A 12,572-nucleotide genomic window follows, 5' to 3' on the forward strand; every position below is an offset into this window, starting at 1 on the left:
TTGGGAACAAAGCCATTGGCTTAAATGCCAGTAGGTTGATTTCACCTGTCATGTGAATTTCACACTTTATCCTCCTTTATTAATGCGAACCATGAAAATGTAAAAAGAAAAGCTCTTTTTTCTTTTCTTTTCTTTTCATTTTTTTTTTTTACCAGGAAACTAATGTATGGTTTAAAAGAATCACTCAGAAATAAGAAAACAAGGGGACAGAGGATAGGACTTTTATGAAGCAGCTCCTGCTGAGGCTCTTGAAAAGAAATGGAAAAGCAGTGGAGTTTGGCAAAGGCGTATGATTATAATATAAAGCTCATACGTTACAGTATGAAGCCACCATATGGAGAGCCAGCAAGGGCAGGTTGCGACCGCTCAGAGGGACGGGCACTGACAGAAAGAGCTAATGGGGACTCAGCTGCTGCTCATTGTCTCATCAGGCCGTTCTCACCTCTTCAGGCCTCATGGCCGACACCCTGACTCGGCCGTGCTCACCACACACATCCATCTTTTAGTGCTTTTGTCTTCTACTTACATCGTCAGAACCACACTCTCTGAAATGCACACATTACCCGAGACATTTTCATTTTTGACGGCACCTACAGAAAATAATACACCGGGTGTCTCATGAAGACGCTCCAAAATCATGTTCCTCTGTTAATAATGCACCCACACACCAAACATGCACACAACACCCTCTGAAGACCAAGTTGACTTTCCTTCAGCGATATTTAATAAATTCTGCAATTAAAACCATCCACAAAACAGAATAAAGCATCTCAGTCTCGCAGTTTGTGAAACTGTCACAAAAGGGACTAATTTTCATGCGTGAGTCACAATTTTTTATTGCGCTGCACAGCTCTGGGAAAGGAATTGCAAACCAATGGGATTTATCACCTTTAGTATGAAAGTCATTTCCTACAGCACAAAAATAATGTGGAAAATGTGTAAATTAGAAACATTCCTTTTTTCATGACAGTGTCAGGTTTCCCCATGAGATTATGTTGTCTGCAATGTAGCTGTACATGTGTAAAAATTAACTTTGTTAATACTATTAAGGTGTTACTTTATTCTATATATATTTACTATCTAAGTTGACCTTTGATGACTAATAAAACACAGGCAATCTAATCAAAATGTGTCCTAGTTTCTCATTGTTCATTAAAAACAACAATAAAAAAACAAAAACAAATTACATTACTATTATGTTTTTCTATGGTTTTCTATTATTTTTTTCTTCCCATCACTAGATCATCTAAAATGTCAAAAGTTACTCGTGTTTCTAAAAGTTGTAATGAGGAAAACTATGTCTAATAATAAAAGTGAGTTTTGTGATTGCATGTAAGTAGAAAATATTTTTTTAAATCTGTGATTGTATGCATGATATCTGTTATATGCTTGTTTATTCTTTTAGTTTTGATTTGCATGCAGAATGCTGATTTACTCTCTTTTTTTTGTTTAAAGTTTTATTTCTTTGTTTATTTTTTAAACCATGTACAATACTGTACAACACGGACTTCATACTCCATTGACAGTATACATGAATATAAAAACCTCTTGCCCTATGGATTAAAGGTGCAGTCCGCTGCTCTCAGATCCCTCCCTCCCACTCCCTCTCCTCTGCTCTCTTGCCCTGCCTCCAAACTTTCCAAAGTCCCTCCCTCAAAGGAGCTAACAAGCTAACTTTAGTCCGACAGCAACATCGCAATAATATAACATGCACTGTTAAAAGCATATTACTGCACTTACAGCAGCCCAAACGGAGGCTGCTGCGCACACACAAACAACAATTACAAATCAAACATAATGTAAATCAAGCAGCAGTAATTACCTTTCAAGCAGAAAAGTCACCAATTCTATCTTCTACTCCTCCAGACCATACACTGTAAAAAAAAAAAAAAAGATGGTGCTCAGCCCATCAAACACAATCCTGGCTCTGATTGGTTCTTTTTGCTCGGTCTCCCAAAGGCAGCAGGAGCAGCAGGGGGGACTCAATGAGTCTGTTTTTTTTTCTTTCACACAAACTACTAGTTTGATGTAGAGCTGTCCTTACATAGTGACAGCTTTAGCAAATATTACAAAAGTCACTTTTATAAGAGTTGCAGACTGCACCTTTAAGTTTCAAATTATTAATTGACTGCAAAGTTTGAGTTTTGGATAGTAAAGAAGATTACGCATAAAATAATAACTGTGAAGAAATATTCTGAGGCTTATGTTGGTAGAAAATGCCTTAAATCTTCCATTGATAAATGATATCATGCACTCTACCGTCTATTAAGCCATTTATCCATCCTTTTCCAGCTGACTCAGGGTAGGCCACCACTCTAGCTAACACACAGACAGGCAATCACAGCCAAACTCATTCATTATACTGCAAATTAATGCTACTCACACTCAGGCAGAGCACATGCGATGTCGGAAAGGCTTAAGCCTGCTAAGAGACAGCATCAATAACTCATTTTTGGGATGTATGGGGAAATTGACAGCTAATTCCACCATTTCAAATCTGCCAGCCTCTTTCTAACACATATAAAAAATGTGCTTCCTATTGGTTATTAGTTTTCCTGATCTTAGGAACAGTCATAAGTAAAGATCGCTAGGACAGTGCTGGGTTTTTTTTCTAGATCATCTGTCATTTGAGAGGTCTTTACTAAATTTGCTAGATTTGTCTTTCGAGTGTGTTAGTCCATGGTTGCAAAAACGCTGCTAATCAATGCTATTATTAAAAAAAAAAAAAAAAAAAAAAAACCATAGTTCTCCAAAATCACATGTAAGATATTTACAAATTGATATGAATATTCAAAATCACAGCTTGAATCCAGCAAACACCATATCTTTAACAGCTATCATCCAGTCCTTCTGCATAATGACAACATCTACATTCATCAACCTCCTGCTGCTCGGCACTCACAAACACTTTCAGGCATTTTTTCAAAACTTGTAGCTTCCTCTTCCACGGGAAGAATGACAACAGCAACTCCACTAATACACTGTGCACTGCACCTTCAACTGTTTTGTTCGATTGTTTTATATTTTTAGAGAATAAAAGTAAATTCAATGCAGCACTTTGCCACAGTGATAACCCAAGGGGCTCCCACAGTACAAATGTGTCAAACCCTGCCTTCAGCATCTTCAGAAAGATTAATGAAAGTGCCCACTCCAAAGGAGTCTCCTGCTTCAGCACACACTTTCCAGGGAATCCATCGGATGTACAGTCATTACCTCAGATGCTAAGTAGGTTCATTTTACTTTAAAGACATACATCTAATAAGCATATTCAACAGAGATTTGAGGAAGGCCAGCAACAAAAAATGGCAAATTGTGCCTCAATGACATCACACACTTTTCTTACATTTTAGCAAATGCTGCAGTCTTACTGAGGTAAATCACCATGGTAACTTACTCTGAATGCTAACCTGGTGGTCGGGATGATGTTAAGTGCTAGGATTAGATCAAACAAGTATATAAGCACCGCCTGCTAACCAATCAGTTCTCTTGGAAAATGATCTGACAGCTGACAGGAGAGAAAAGAATATATATGGATATGTGCAATCTTTTCATTTACCCAATGACATTCTATATGAAATATAGAGATTTACATCTGATGGACAGGCCAATATTTTTTAGCTGATAAAGCCTGCGTGCGTTGGGCGCTCTCTGACCGACTATTTCATTCATTCATATACACTGTGGTGATGCAGAGAGCCTCAGTCTTGTAAGATAATACAGGCTGTATAAAATACAAATATTGTCCACCTTATGATGTAGGCTAAGCTGTATGAACGCAGCATTAAAGCCACAGACTGCACCCGAAATGAGGCAGATACGTGAATAGAAACACATTTGTGATAAGTTAATACTGTACAATCTAACAAATCTAAGAATTAAAGGGCCCTTTGAAAAAAAAAAAAAAAAAAAGAATTAAAGGGCCCATGTTATGCTAAATCTACTTCTCTGTGCTTTAAACGTCATAAAAGTGCTATTTGGGCTTCATACACATACACCTCATTTCTTACTGCAGGGTGAGCCCAAACACCTCGCTCCAATTTGATGACTCGTTCCTACTTTGATGATGAATTTGACGCAGCACTGAGCTGGAGAAGCTGCGCCTCCAGGAAGCTCTCTGCTGTGATTGACATGTAAACAGACACGCCCACAAAGGTGAGCATTTCAGCGTCCTTCATGCAGTGCTATGTATGTATTTTCTACAGTCTATGTATGTACCGGCGTACGCCCCGCCCCCACGCTCTGTCTCGTGTTTATAAAGCAGCATGAGCTCGGCTACGGAGTGGGTGGGAGGAGGGCGGGCTGTCTACGTCACCGTGCGGAGAGGAGGAAGTCAGTGTCCCGTCTATAGACACGCCCACTCATGAATATGCAAAAGTAGGCCACAAATCAGCCTGTTTGAGTAAAGTTGCTAAGAAAGTGACTTTTCAGAGGCAAAAACTCTGGAAAACAGGCGAGTTTGGGAAAATAAACCTCAAATACTATGTTTTTGGGTAACAAATGGAGATGGGTGAAAAATAGCATGACATGGGACCTTAAACATTAAAAGTCATAAATGATCTGCCTTCCTTCCTACTTTTGCTGGTGTTGTTTTTGGTCTGAATTATGAATTTTAATTCTTCATATTTTTTCAAGATTTATTCCTCATGGTGACGTACGTTGCTCTGCACGATTTCTCTGTGTTTGTGATTGGTCAGACGCTGTCTCAGCAATCTCAGCCCCTTTCATGTGAGCACGCACTGATCCAGATTGGAAAACCCTAGCTTAAGTTAACATGTGGACAACCAGCTTTGTAGTACAGCTGCCCTGTGATGGGGAATGTTTGGTTAAGTAAAGCCCACCAACCAACAGTCTTACTCATTGATAATGGCTTCCATTAAAACACTGATGATGAGCTTCAAAAGGTTGGTTTTTTTTTTTGGCTTTAACTATTAACTGCCTTGCTATTTTATTGGGGTTTTTTTAACAAGAAGTAAGGAAAAAAATAACTCAAACCGTAGCTGAAAAACAGATTTTACACAATAGTTCCAGCCCTGTCCATCAAAATCCTGAATGGTGTAACAACAGACCATCAACAAGGGCAAGCCACGGCAGCCTGAGGATTTCATGTAATCACAACTTTCCTATTTCACCTCTGACCGTGGACCTTTCGGTGCACGGCATTTCTTTCCTTTCCCTCGGCTTCAGTCAGTTCACCACCATTCTCTCTATTAGTAGAGGCTAGCATGCTTAAAAACAATCCAACGGCAGAGTGTTTTCCTTTGTCCGACTGCGTGTTCGGGCTCCTGTACTGACAGAAATGTCTCACTAATAAAGAACTGCAACACAGACTGTTTGGAATCTCAAAATAAGAATTTTCATCTGTGGAAAATTACCCTGGAGTGTTAAAGAAGATATGGAGGCTTAGAGTATTTACCATCAAGGGTCAGTCGTTTAGTCAATAAATTCTATCGTTCATCAGATATTCTAGACCAGACCATGGCAACAGTTGGCCTGGGGCCACATGCGTCCCTAAGTCTAATTTATCTGACCACAAAAAACACACAAAATGGCAAGAAAAAAATACAACAACAAACGCACACTTAGGGCCTGCGCTACGAAGATGGATTTCCCAGTAACTTTTGGGATATATTCTGTTCTATACAACGACGCTGGTTAACTTCTTGAGGTGAATCTCCAACCTGATAGCACACATACATCTCGCCGACGTCGGCACGATGAATGAAGGTGCATCGGTGAGACGTATTATGGAGAGCGTTTGCTCACAGGGCAGACGTCGCAGAGACATTGGCGTTTGGACGATGCATTAAAGATGCTCAGCGCCGCCTCGCTACAGCTTATATTAACCTTTATTAAGCTTGGCTCATTCAATTAGTATCAATATCTCTATATCCATTGTCGAGTTTTACTTAACTCTGACAGGAATATGGCAATATCACAACAACAAAACCATATACTACCACTAAATAGCTTATTATGTGTGGACAAAATAAAGAGAGACACAGTTCATGATCATAAATGTGTTTTCAGCAGTATAGTCAAAAGAGCCCAAGCACAAAAACAGCTTCATGGAAGTGACATTTTACAGTTCTACAATTTTATAAGTGGTATCACCGATTTGGCGGAAAACACGCAAAATGACGCATGAGGAGTAGAATGCCGACGCACGATCTGACGCTGACAGCGGCGAGACGTATGCGTGCTATCTGGGCATAGTATCTTACGCTGAGTGCCAAACCTGGTCAAACCAGTATTTCAGTATTTACCAGTGATGAGGCACACTTATACCACTGAAGAGCCTCTCTAAATAATCTATGAATTACTGTAAATCTCATCTGGTATTTAGCACCAAAATGGGACTTTATAATCCAAAGTGTTTCTTCTTATCTTGGAACTATTGGATTTTTGGTAAACAACCACTGTATCCCCAGGACACTGTTCAGATTTGGTTATAAATAAAGACCATCAGGGCTATGAAAAGACCGTAACAGTTTGAAATCAAGCTTCGGGCTTGACATCTGTAATTTGTAAAATTTAGGGCATTGCCTCCATTGTTAACAACTAATGATTTGTTGGCATACCGTGTTGTCAGCTAAGAGGTTTATAATAAGAAACGTATTGTTGTCTTTGTATGGAGGACTGCCATGTAAAAGCCAAAATTTAGAAATGCAAAAGCACATGTAATGTATGTCATATGTCTTTGTATTATTTAAACATTATTATAAGAAGTAAAACCTGATTGATTCAACTTTCTTCAGTGTTTGCTTCATGTGTGTGTTTAGTGATACTTTAAGGAAAGTTCTAATTGTTAGATCCACTGCTCTGATGGTTGTTAGGCTAATTTTCTGTTGTTTCAGATCAGGTTTATCTTTAGTTCATGATTATTTTTGTGATTTCTCTGGTTTTTCTCAGTCCCTTTGTCTGGTTGTGTAGTCCTTTTTGGTTTTTTGCAGCCTGTATTTTATCTGTGTGATTTTCACTTATCTTTACCGAGGTGTTTGTCATACCTTGATTATCTTCCTGCACTATTTAAGGAGGGCTTGGTTACAGTAGCCCTCATTCAATTATTGCATTTAAAATGTAAAGTATACCTCATACTTTTGCAAATGCACTGCAGTCTTTAATCAATTATGTGATGAAGTATCCTAGCTTAAGCCTAACTAAACACAGACAAGGGACAACATTCAGTCATTTAAACATTTATTTTAAGGTTTTTTTTTTAGGGTTTTGTTTCTTTTGATTTGTCATTCATTGCCTCAAGTGTGCGGACAACTGAGGCCGATAAACGGCATATTTCTACTCAGTAGCCTGACTAGACCACTTTTTCTTGACCTAAATGTAAATAATTGTCTTGATCATAAGCTTTTAGGTTGTGGATGACTAGAATTTCAGCATTCACCATTAGGCATCAGTTCAGTTAGAACAATAGATAGGAAAGGAGATAGGAGGGACTATTCGGACGCAACCAAAGACAAGAGTAAACCAGACTCAAAACAGAAAAAACAAAGACTTTCAGAAAAACTAAGAGAGAACCACAAGGGCTAAACACAAACAATATATAACAGAGCCTAACACCTATACAACAACGCTGTCCACTGCCTACGTTTTTCTCTTCCACAGAGCCTTTTTATGAGCGCCTTTAACTCCAGTTTTTGCACGTCTGAATGCTGATTTCCATCTTGGAAAAATCAAAATCAGCCGCCACATTTATCAGCACCCAATCATTTGTACGCTGGGATTGGTCGGATACGAATGTTTCATAAATCACGTGTCCCGTCACGTGACCCGTTTTCATGCAAGATTGATCAACGAGGGCCAGTGTGTTTATAGGAGCATGGTCTTGTCCTGGATGTTCTTTTCTCGTGTTCCCAGTTTTTAAACGTTTTTCTTTTTTCTCATGAATACTTGAATTCAACCTAGCATTAGTCTTTTGGTTAGCAGCCCTTTGACAGAGACAAAATATCGCTACTCAAAAGCATATTTGTGCTTGAAACACACAATTTGATTGTAAGAACATTTATTAGCTCTATTTTTCCCTGAGATGAGGTTATTTTCCAACGTTCTCACAGTTATATTTAACGGCATCTCAAAATATGGACATCAGTCATGAAAGGTTTTTATACAGAAATCATACAGTTTGAAGTTTTCTGTAGAAATTGGTCTGAAATTATCATCATAATAACAGTCATCACTTAGTGTCGGCCTGCTTGGCTCAGTCTGCCAACATTCAGGGACAGACTCAGAGAATGACAAATGTTCTGAGATGAGCTTTTCATTTCACGGGTCAGCCAAGGGAAGGCAAGCATGATGGTTAGAGGTGATATTACTGTTTCTTTAATTTCCTGTCATTTTGAGGCTTCCACTGTCATAAAATGGCATATGATGTTTGTTTTTAATACGAGGATGGAGTGAAATTCAAAATAGATTCTTTTGGAGTCGTGATAGAACTTTGACATTATTTTTGTGTGTGTATTTAGCTACAGTAAGTGTAAAAAAGTCAAATTAAATAAACTTTTATTTAGTATTAAATCCTTAATATTAATTAAATCCTACAGAATATCCGTAACATCTGATAACTTAAAATAGCATTCGACCAATTTCACATGAAGAATTTTTGATTTATTTTTTTTTAATCCAATCAGCTAAAACCACAGTAAGATCGTAGAGATTGTCTCCATCTCAGCAGAAGCTAATCTGCTGCACTCCTTACAGTTTTTTTTTTTTTTCCTCTTTCTTGCTAATCTACTAACATGTGATCCTGCCGCTGACCAAAGAGGAATAAATTAACCTGTACCTGAATCCTCGTTCGCCCATCGCCAATGGAATTTACATAACCCCCATCTGTAATTTTAGAATGATTTAAATATAAATAGCAAAGGGCTGAATAATCAACAAGTAATGAGAAGCTAAATTGGTCATCTGTTCACATCCAACACTATCAGCTCAATCAACAGGCATGGCTGCTCGCCTCTGCTCCAAAACAACCATCCTCTGATGTCAGTTCATTTCAGAAACACATGAATGTTTCAGTTCTCAGCGTATAGAACTCATCACCGCTGAGACGGAGAGGTCAAACACTATAGCCTCAATCATTTATTAAGATGAGCCATTTCTTTCACGGTGGCACAAATGCAAATTGAGTCTTAATTATAACTTTTTTAATTGTGAAATGATTTGAATTAAAAAACCAGCTTCAGGCAAATCTGATAACAAAACAAAGTTGTACAGCAATTTACAAGGGTACATTTTTGAGATGAGTCATTTGCTATTATTACACGTATGAGAAACACACATTCAGCTCCAAAAGGTAAAAAATCTTTGAATCTTTTTGGAAAATCAAGCTTCTGATGTCAAATCTATAGCTTTCTTCCCACAATCAACTAGCATTGGTGAAAGTAATGGATTACTTATGTTACTGTAATTGAGTGGCTTTTATGGGGAGTTGCACTTTTTTGAGTATATATTTTTTTTTTACTTTTTTAAAAAAAAAGTAAAGTATTTCGTTACATTTCTACACATAATTGTTACTGAGTAATTAATTATTTTGAATTTTAAAATGATCAACGGATATTGTGAAACTACAAAAAAAGAACAGACTAGACAACGATAAAATGAGTCACAAATAGCTGACCAATTGCGGTGGACGGAGTGGGTGTTTTATTTCTTTTTTTACTTTGTAAAAGTACTTTGAGCTGCGTTTTATTGCATGAAAAGCGCTTTTTATCAATAAAGATTGAGCTGATTTGATTTGAATAAGATTAAACATAATGCACGGCGCCAAAACACCATTGAACGGAGGTTCTTTTCTCAGTTTTAGAGTTTATAAATATAACTATACTTAAAGCCTGACACTTTATTTTATTTAAAATTGAATTCATTGGTTCTTATTTAAAAAAAGAATTGTACATTTTGCCTTTTCATTTCATATACGTAAATGTCTTCCTGGAAAATAAATTAAGTTCCAATCATGCAAGATTTTGTCTTTTCCTTTTTAGGTTTATACAGTACATGAGATGTTTACTGTACGCAAGGGAATCATGGCAAGATTTATTACCAAAAATAAACGTGGGGGGTGAAAGTAATAGTCACTTTGGGCTATACTTTATGTTTAGGGAACACCTACTAACCATTAATTAGTTGCTTTTTCGAATGCAAATTAGTAACATATTGACTCTTAGTTAGTCATTATTAAGTCCTTATTAATGCCTTATTCTGCATGGCCTTATTATACAACCAGTAAACCATTAACTAAGAGTTTTGCCTCGATAACCTCAGAATTATTACTTATTAGTAGTAAGTAAGGAAGTTGTTGTATATGAATTACAATCTCAAAATGCTAGGGATAGGGTTAACGTTAACCCTAATCCCAAACCTAACACGAACCCTAATCCTAATCCTCACCCAGTTTGGACTGCGAGACTACCATTGGGTGCATAATAAGGCATTATAAGAATAAGGCATTAATAAGTTCTTAATGACTAATTAAGAGCCAATACTTGAGTATTTTGTATGTGACTTACTTGTACTTGTACTCGAGTACAATTTCAATCAAGTAAGAGTACTTCTACTTGAGTAGGATATATGAGCACTCTTTACACCTCTGACAACTTGCTTGTGCAGAATTTAAAGTTTGTACGTGTGCTGTTTGCAGCTTTACTAGAGTGCCTGCTTGGAAAATAAATGGAGCTCACATTTAGCATATCAATGCAAGGGTAACATGCGCACATAATGGAGGCCCTTTCAGACGAGGGATGAAACGTGCCAACCTTTAACATCTGCATCCCTGGTACTCATTCAGCTGGAAGTCTTTGTTGCAAACCCCCCCCCTCACTCCCTGCGGACCCATCTCCATGTTGTTGTTTTGTTACCTTTCTATTATTGTTGCAAAAGAAACAACGACATTTAATTTGATGAAATTTGAGAGGGATGCTTGATGGTGCCAGATTGTGGGTGTGACATGTGAATTCATTCATCAGTTTCCTATCACAACTAAAATATAGAACAGTGGGGGAATAAACAGTTTCAACATTATTGTAGCCTATATAGTTTGCACTTCTACATAAAATCAATTTTATGCATGTAAAGCACCAGTGACAGATATCAGTTCCTGCAGGATCTGTGCTTAAATTTGATTGATTTTGTGACCAATTGTTATTTACTTTGGGTAAATATTATGGAGTTTCATTAAATTTGTGTATTTGGAGAGTTTGAGATATCTACAACTGAGTTTAAAAAAATATTTATATTTTCTCTGTAATTTACTTTCTCCAGTGGGCCGAATTGGATGCTTTAAGGCAGTGGTTCTCAAACCTCAAGTACCCCCATTTTCTTATTTCTGAGTCCAAGTTTGTCCGACGACAAAATTTTGCCTAGTAAGCTATTTAAAAACAACTATGGAGCCCAGTAATGGAATGAATGATTAAATAGAGCAGATATCCACGCATACACTTTTTCCATCTCAAACTGACATTTCAAGTTCCCTTCAGCAGAACAAAAAATAAATAAAATAAATAAAAGCTGTACAGATCCTGTACTTTTCTGTCTGTCTGTCCATTCGTTGAAAGTTTTCTCCTGCGATTGCTGTGTAATGCTGATCGGTGCACAATGGAGATAAACAACAGTGTCAGAAAACATACCAATAGGCACAGCGATTGCAGGTGAAATACAACGGAATGAGTATTCCTTAAATCTGATGTGTTGGGCACTGCAGATGACACACCTTCAATGTGCCTCAACAGTTTTCAACCAGCACTTGTTGGAAACATGTTCCAGCTGCCTCAGAATAATAGAGTTTGGGGTACATTTTCAGACAAAGTGAACATTGTATATATTATCTAAAAAATTGTGGATGACCAAAACACAGTTAAATATTTAGTTTCTTCCAGGCTGCAGAACCAAATATTTTCCTTATTTTTTTTAATGTTAACGCATTACATGTTTTTATGACAATCATGATATTCTGAGCAGTAGTGGCTAATATACTTGTATCTGTCATTGACACATATGGGCATTATCACTGACCTTGGCCTATTTAAATAGAAACTTAAAACACATTCATTTATGATGTCTTTTAATGCCCAGTTGTGTCGTCTGTGGACAATTGCAATGCATCCGTTGTTACTCATGTATTTTGTTTTTATTCTGTGTATTTATGTTGTGATCTACTGTAAAGCACTTTGATCACCGGTGGGCTGTTTTATAATGCTATATACATTTGAAAAAATAAAAAAATACAGAATGAGTGTGGAGCTAAAACAATGTTCAAACAATTCAGCTTAAAAACAGGTAGAAAACAATGTTTTTCACAAGAATGAATCTGATCACTAATCACCAGCTGGGTTTTTATTATTCTGTTTTGATGATTAGCTATTCTGAATATGTAGATTGTTTGTTTAATAATATATGAATTGTATTATTAGTTGTACTTAAAAAAGCAAAATCGATAGTGATTAATGGGGTAATTATTTAAATAACTCCATTTACCATATGAGCCTTCTCGGCCGCTGAGGTCCTCCAGCGCTGGCCTTTTAGTAATAACTACTGTCAGGACACGCACACACGCGGTGAGGTGTCGT

Source organism: Gouania willdenowi, chromosome 8, assembly GCF_900634775.1.
Source record: "Gouania willdenowi chromosome 8, fGouWil2.1, whole genome shotgun sequence".
NCBI lineage: Eukaryota > Metazoa > Chordata > Actinopteri > Blenniiformes > Gobiesocidae > Gouania > Gouania willdenowi.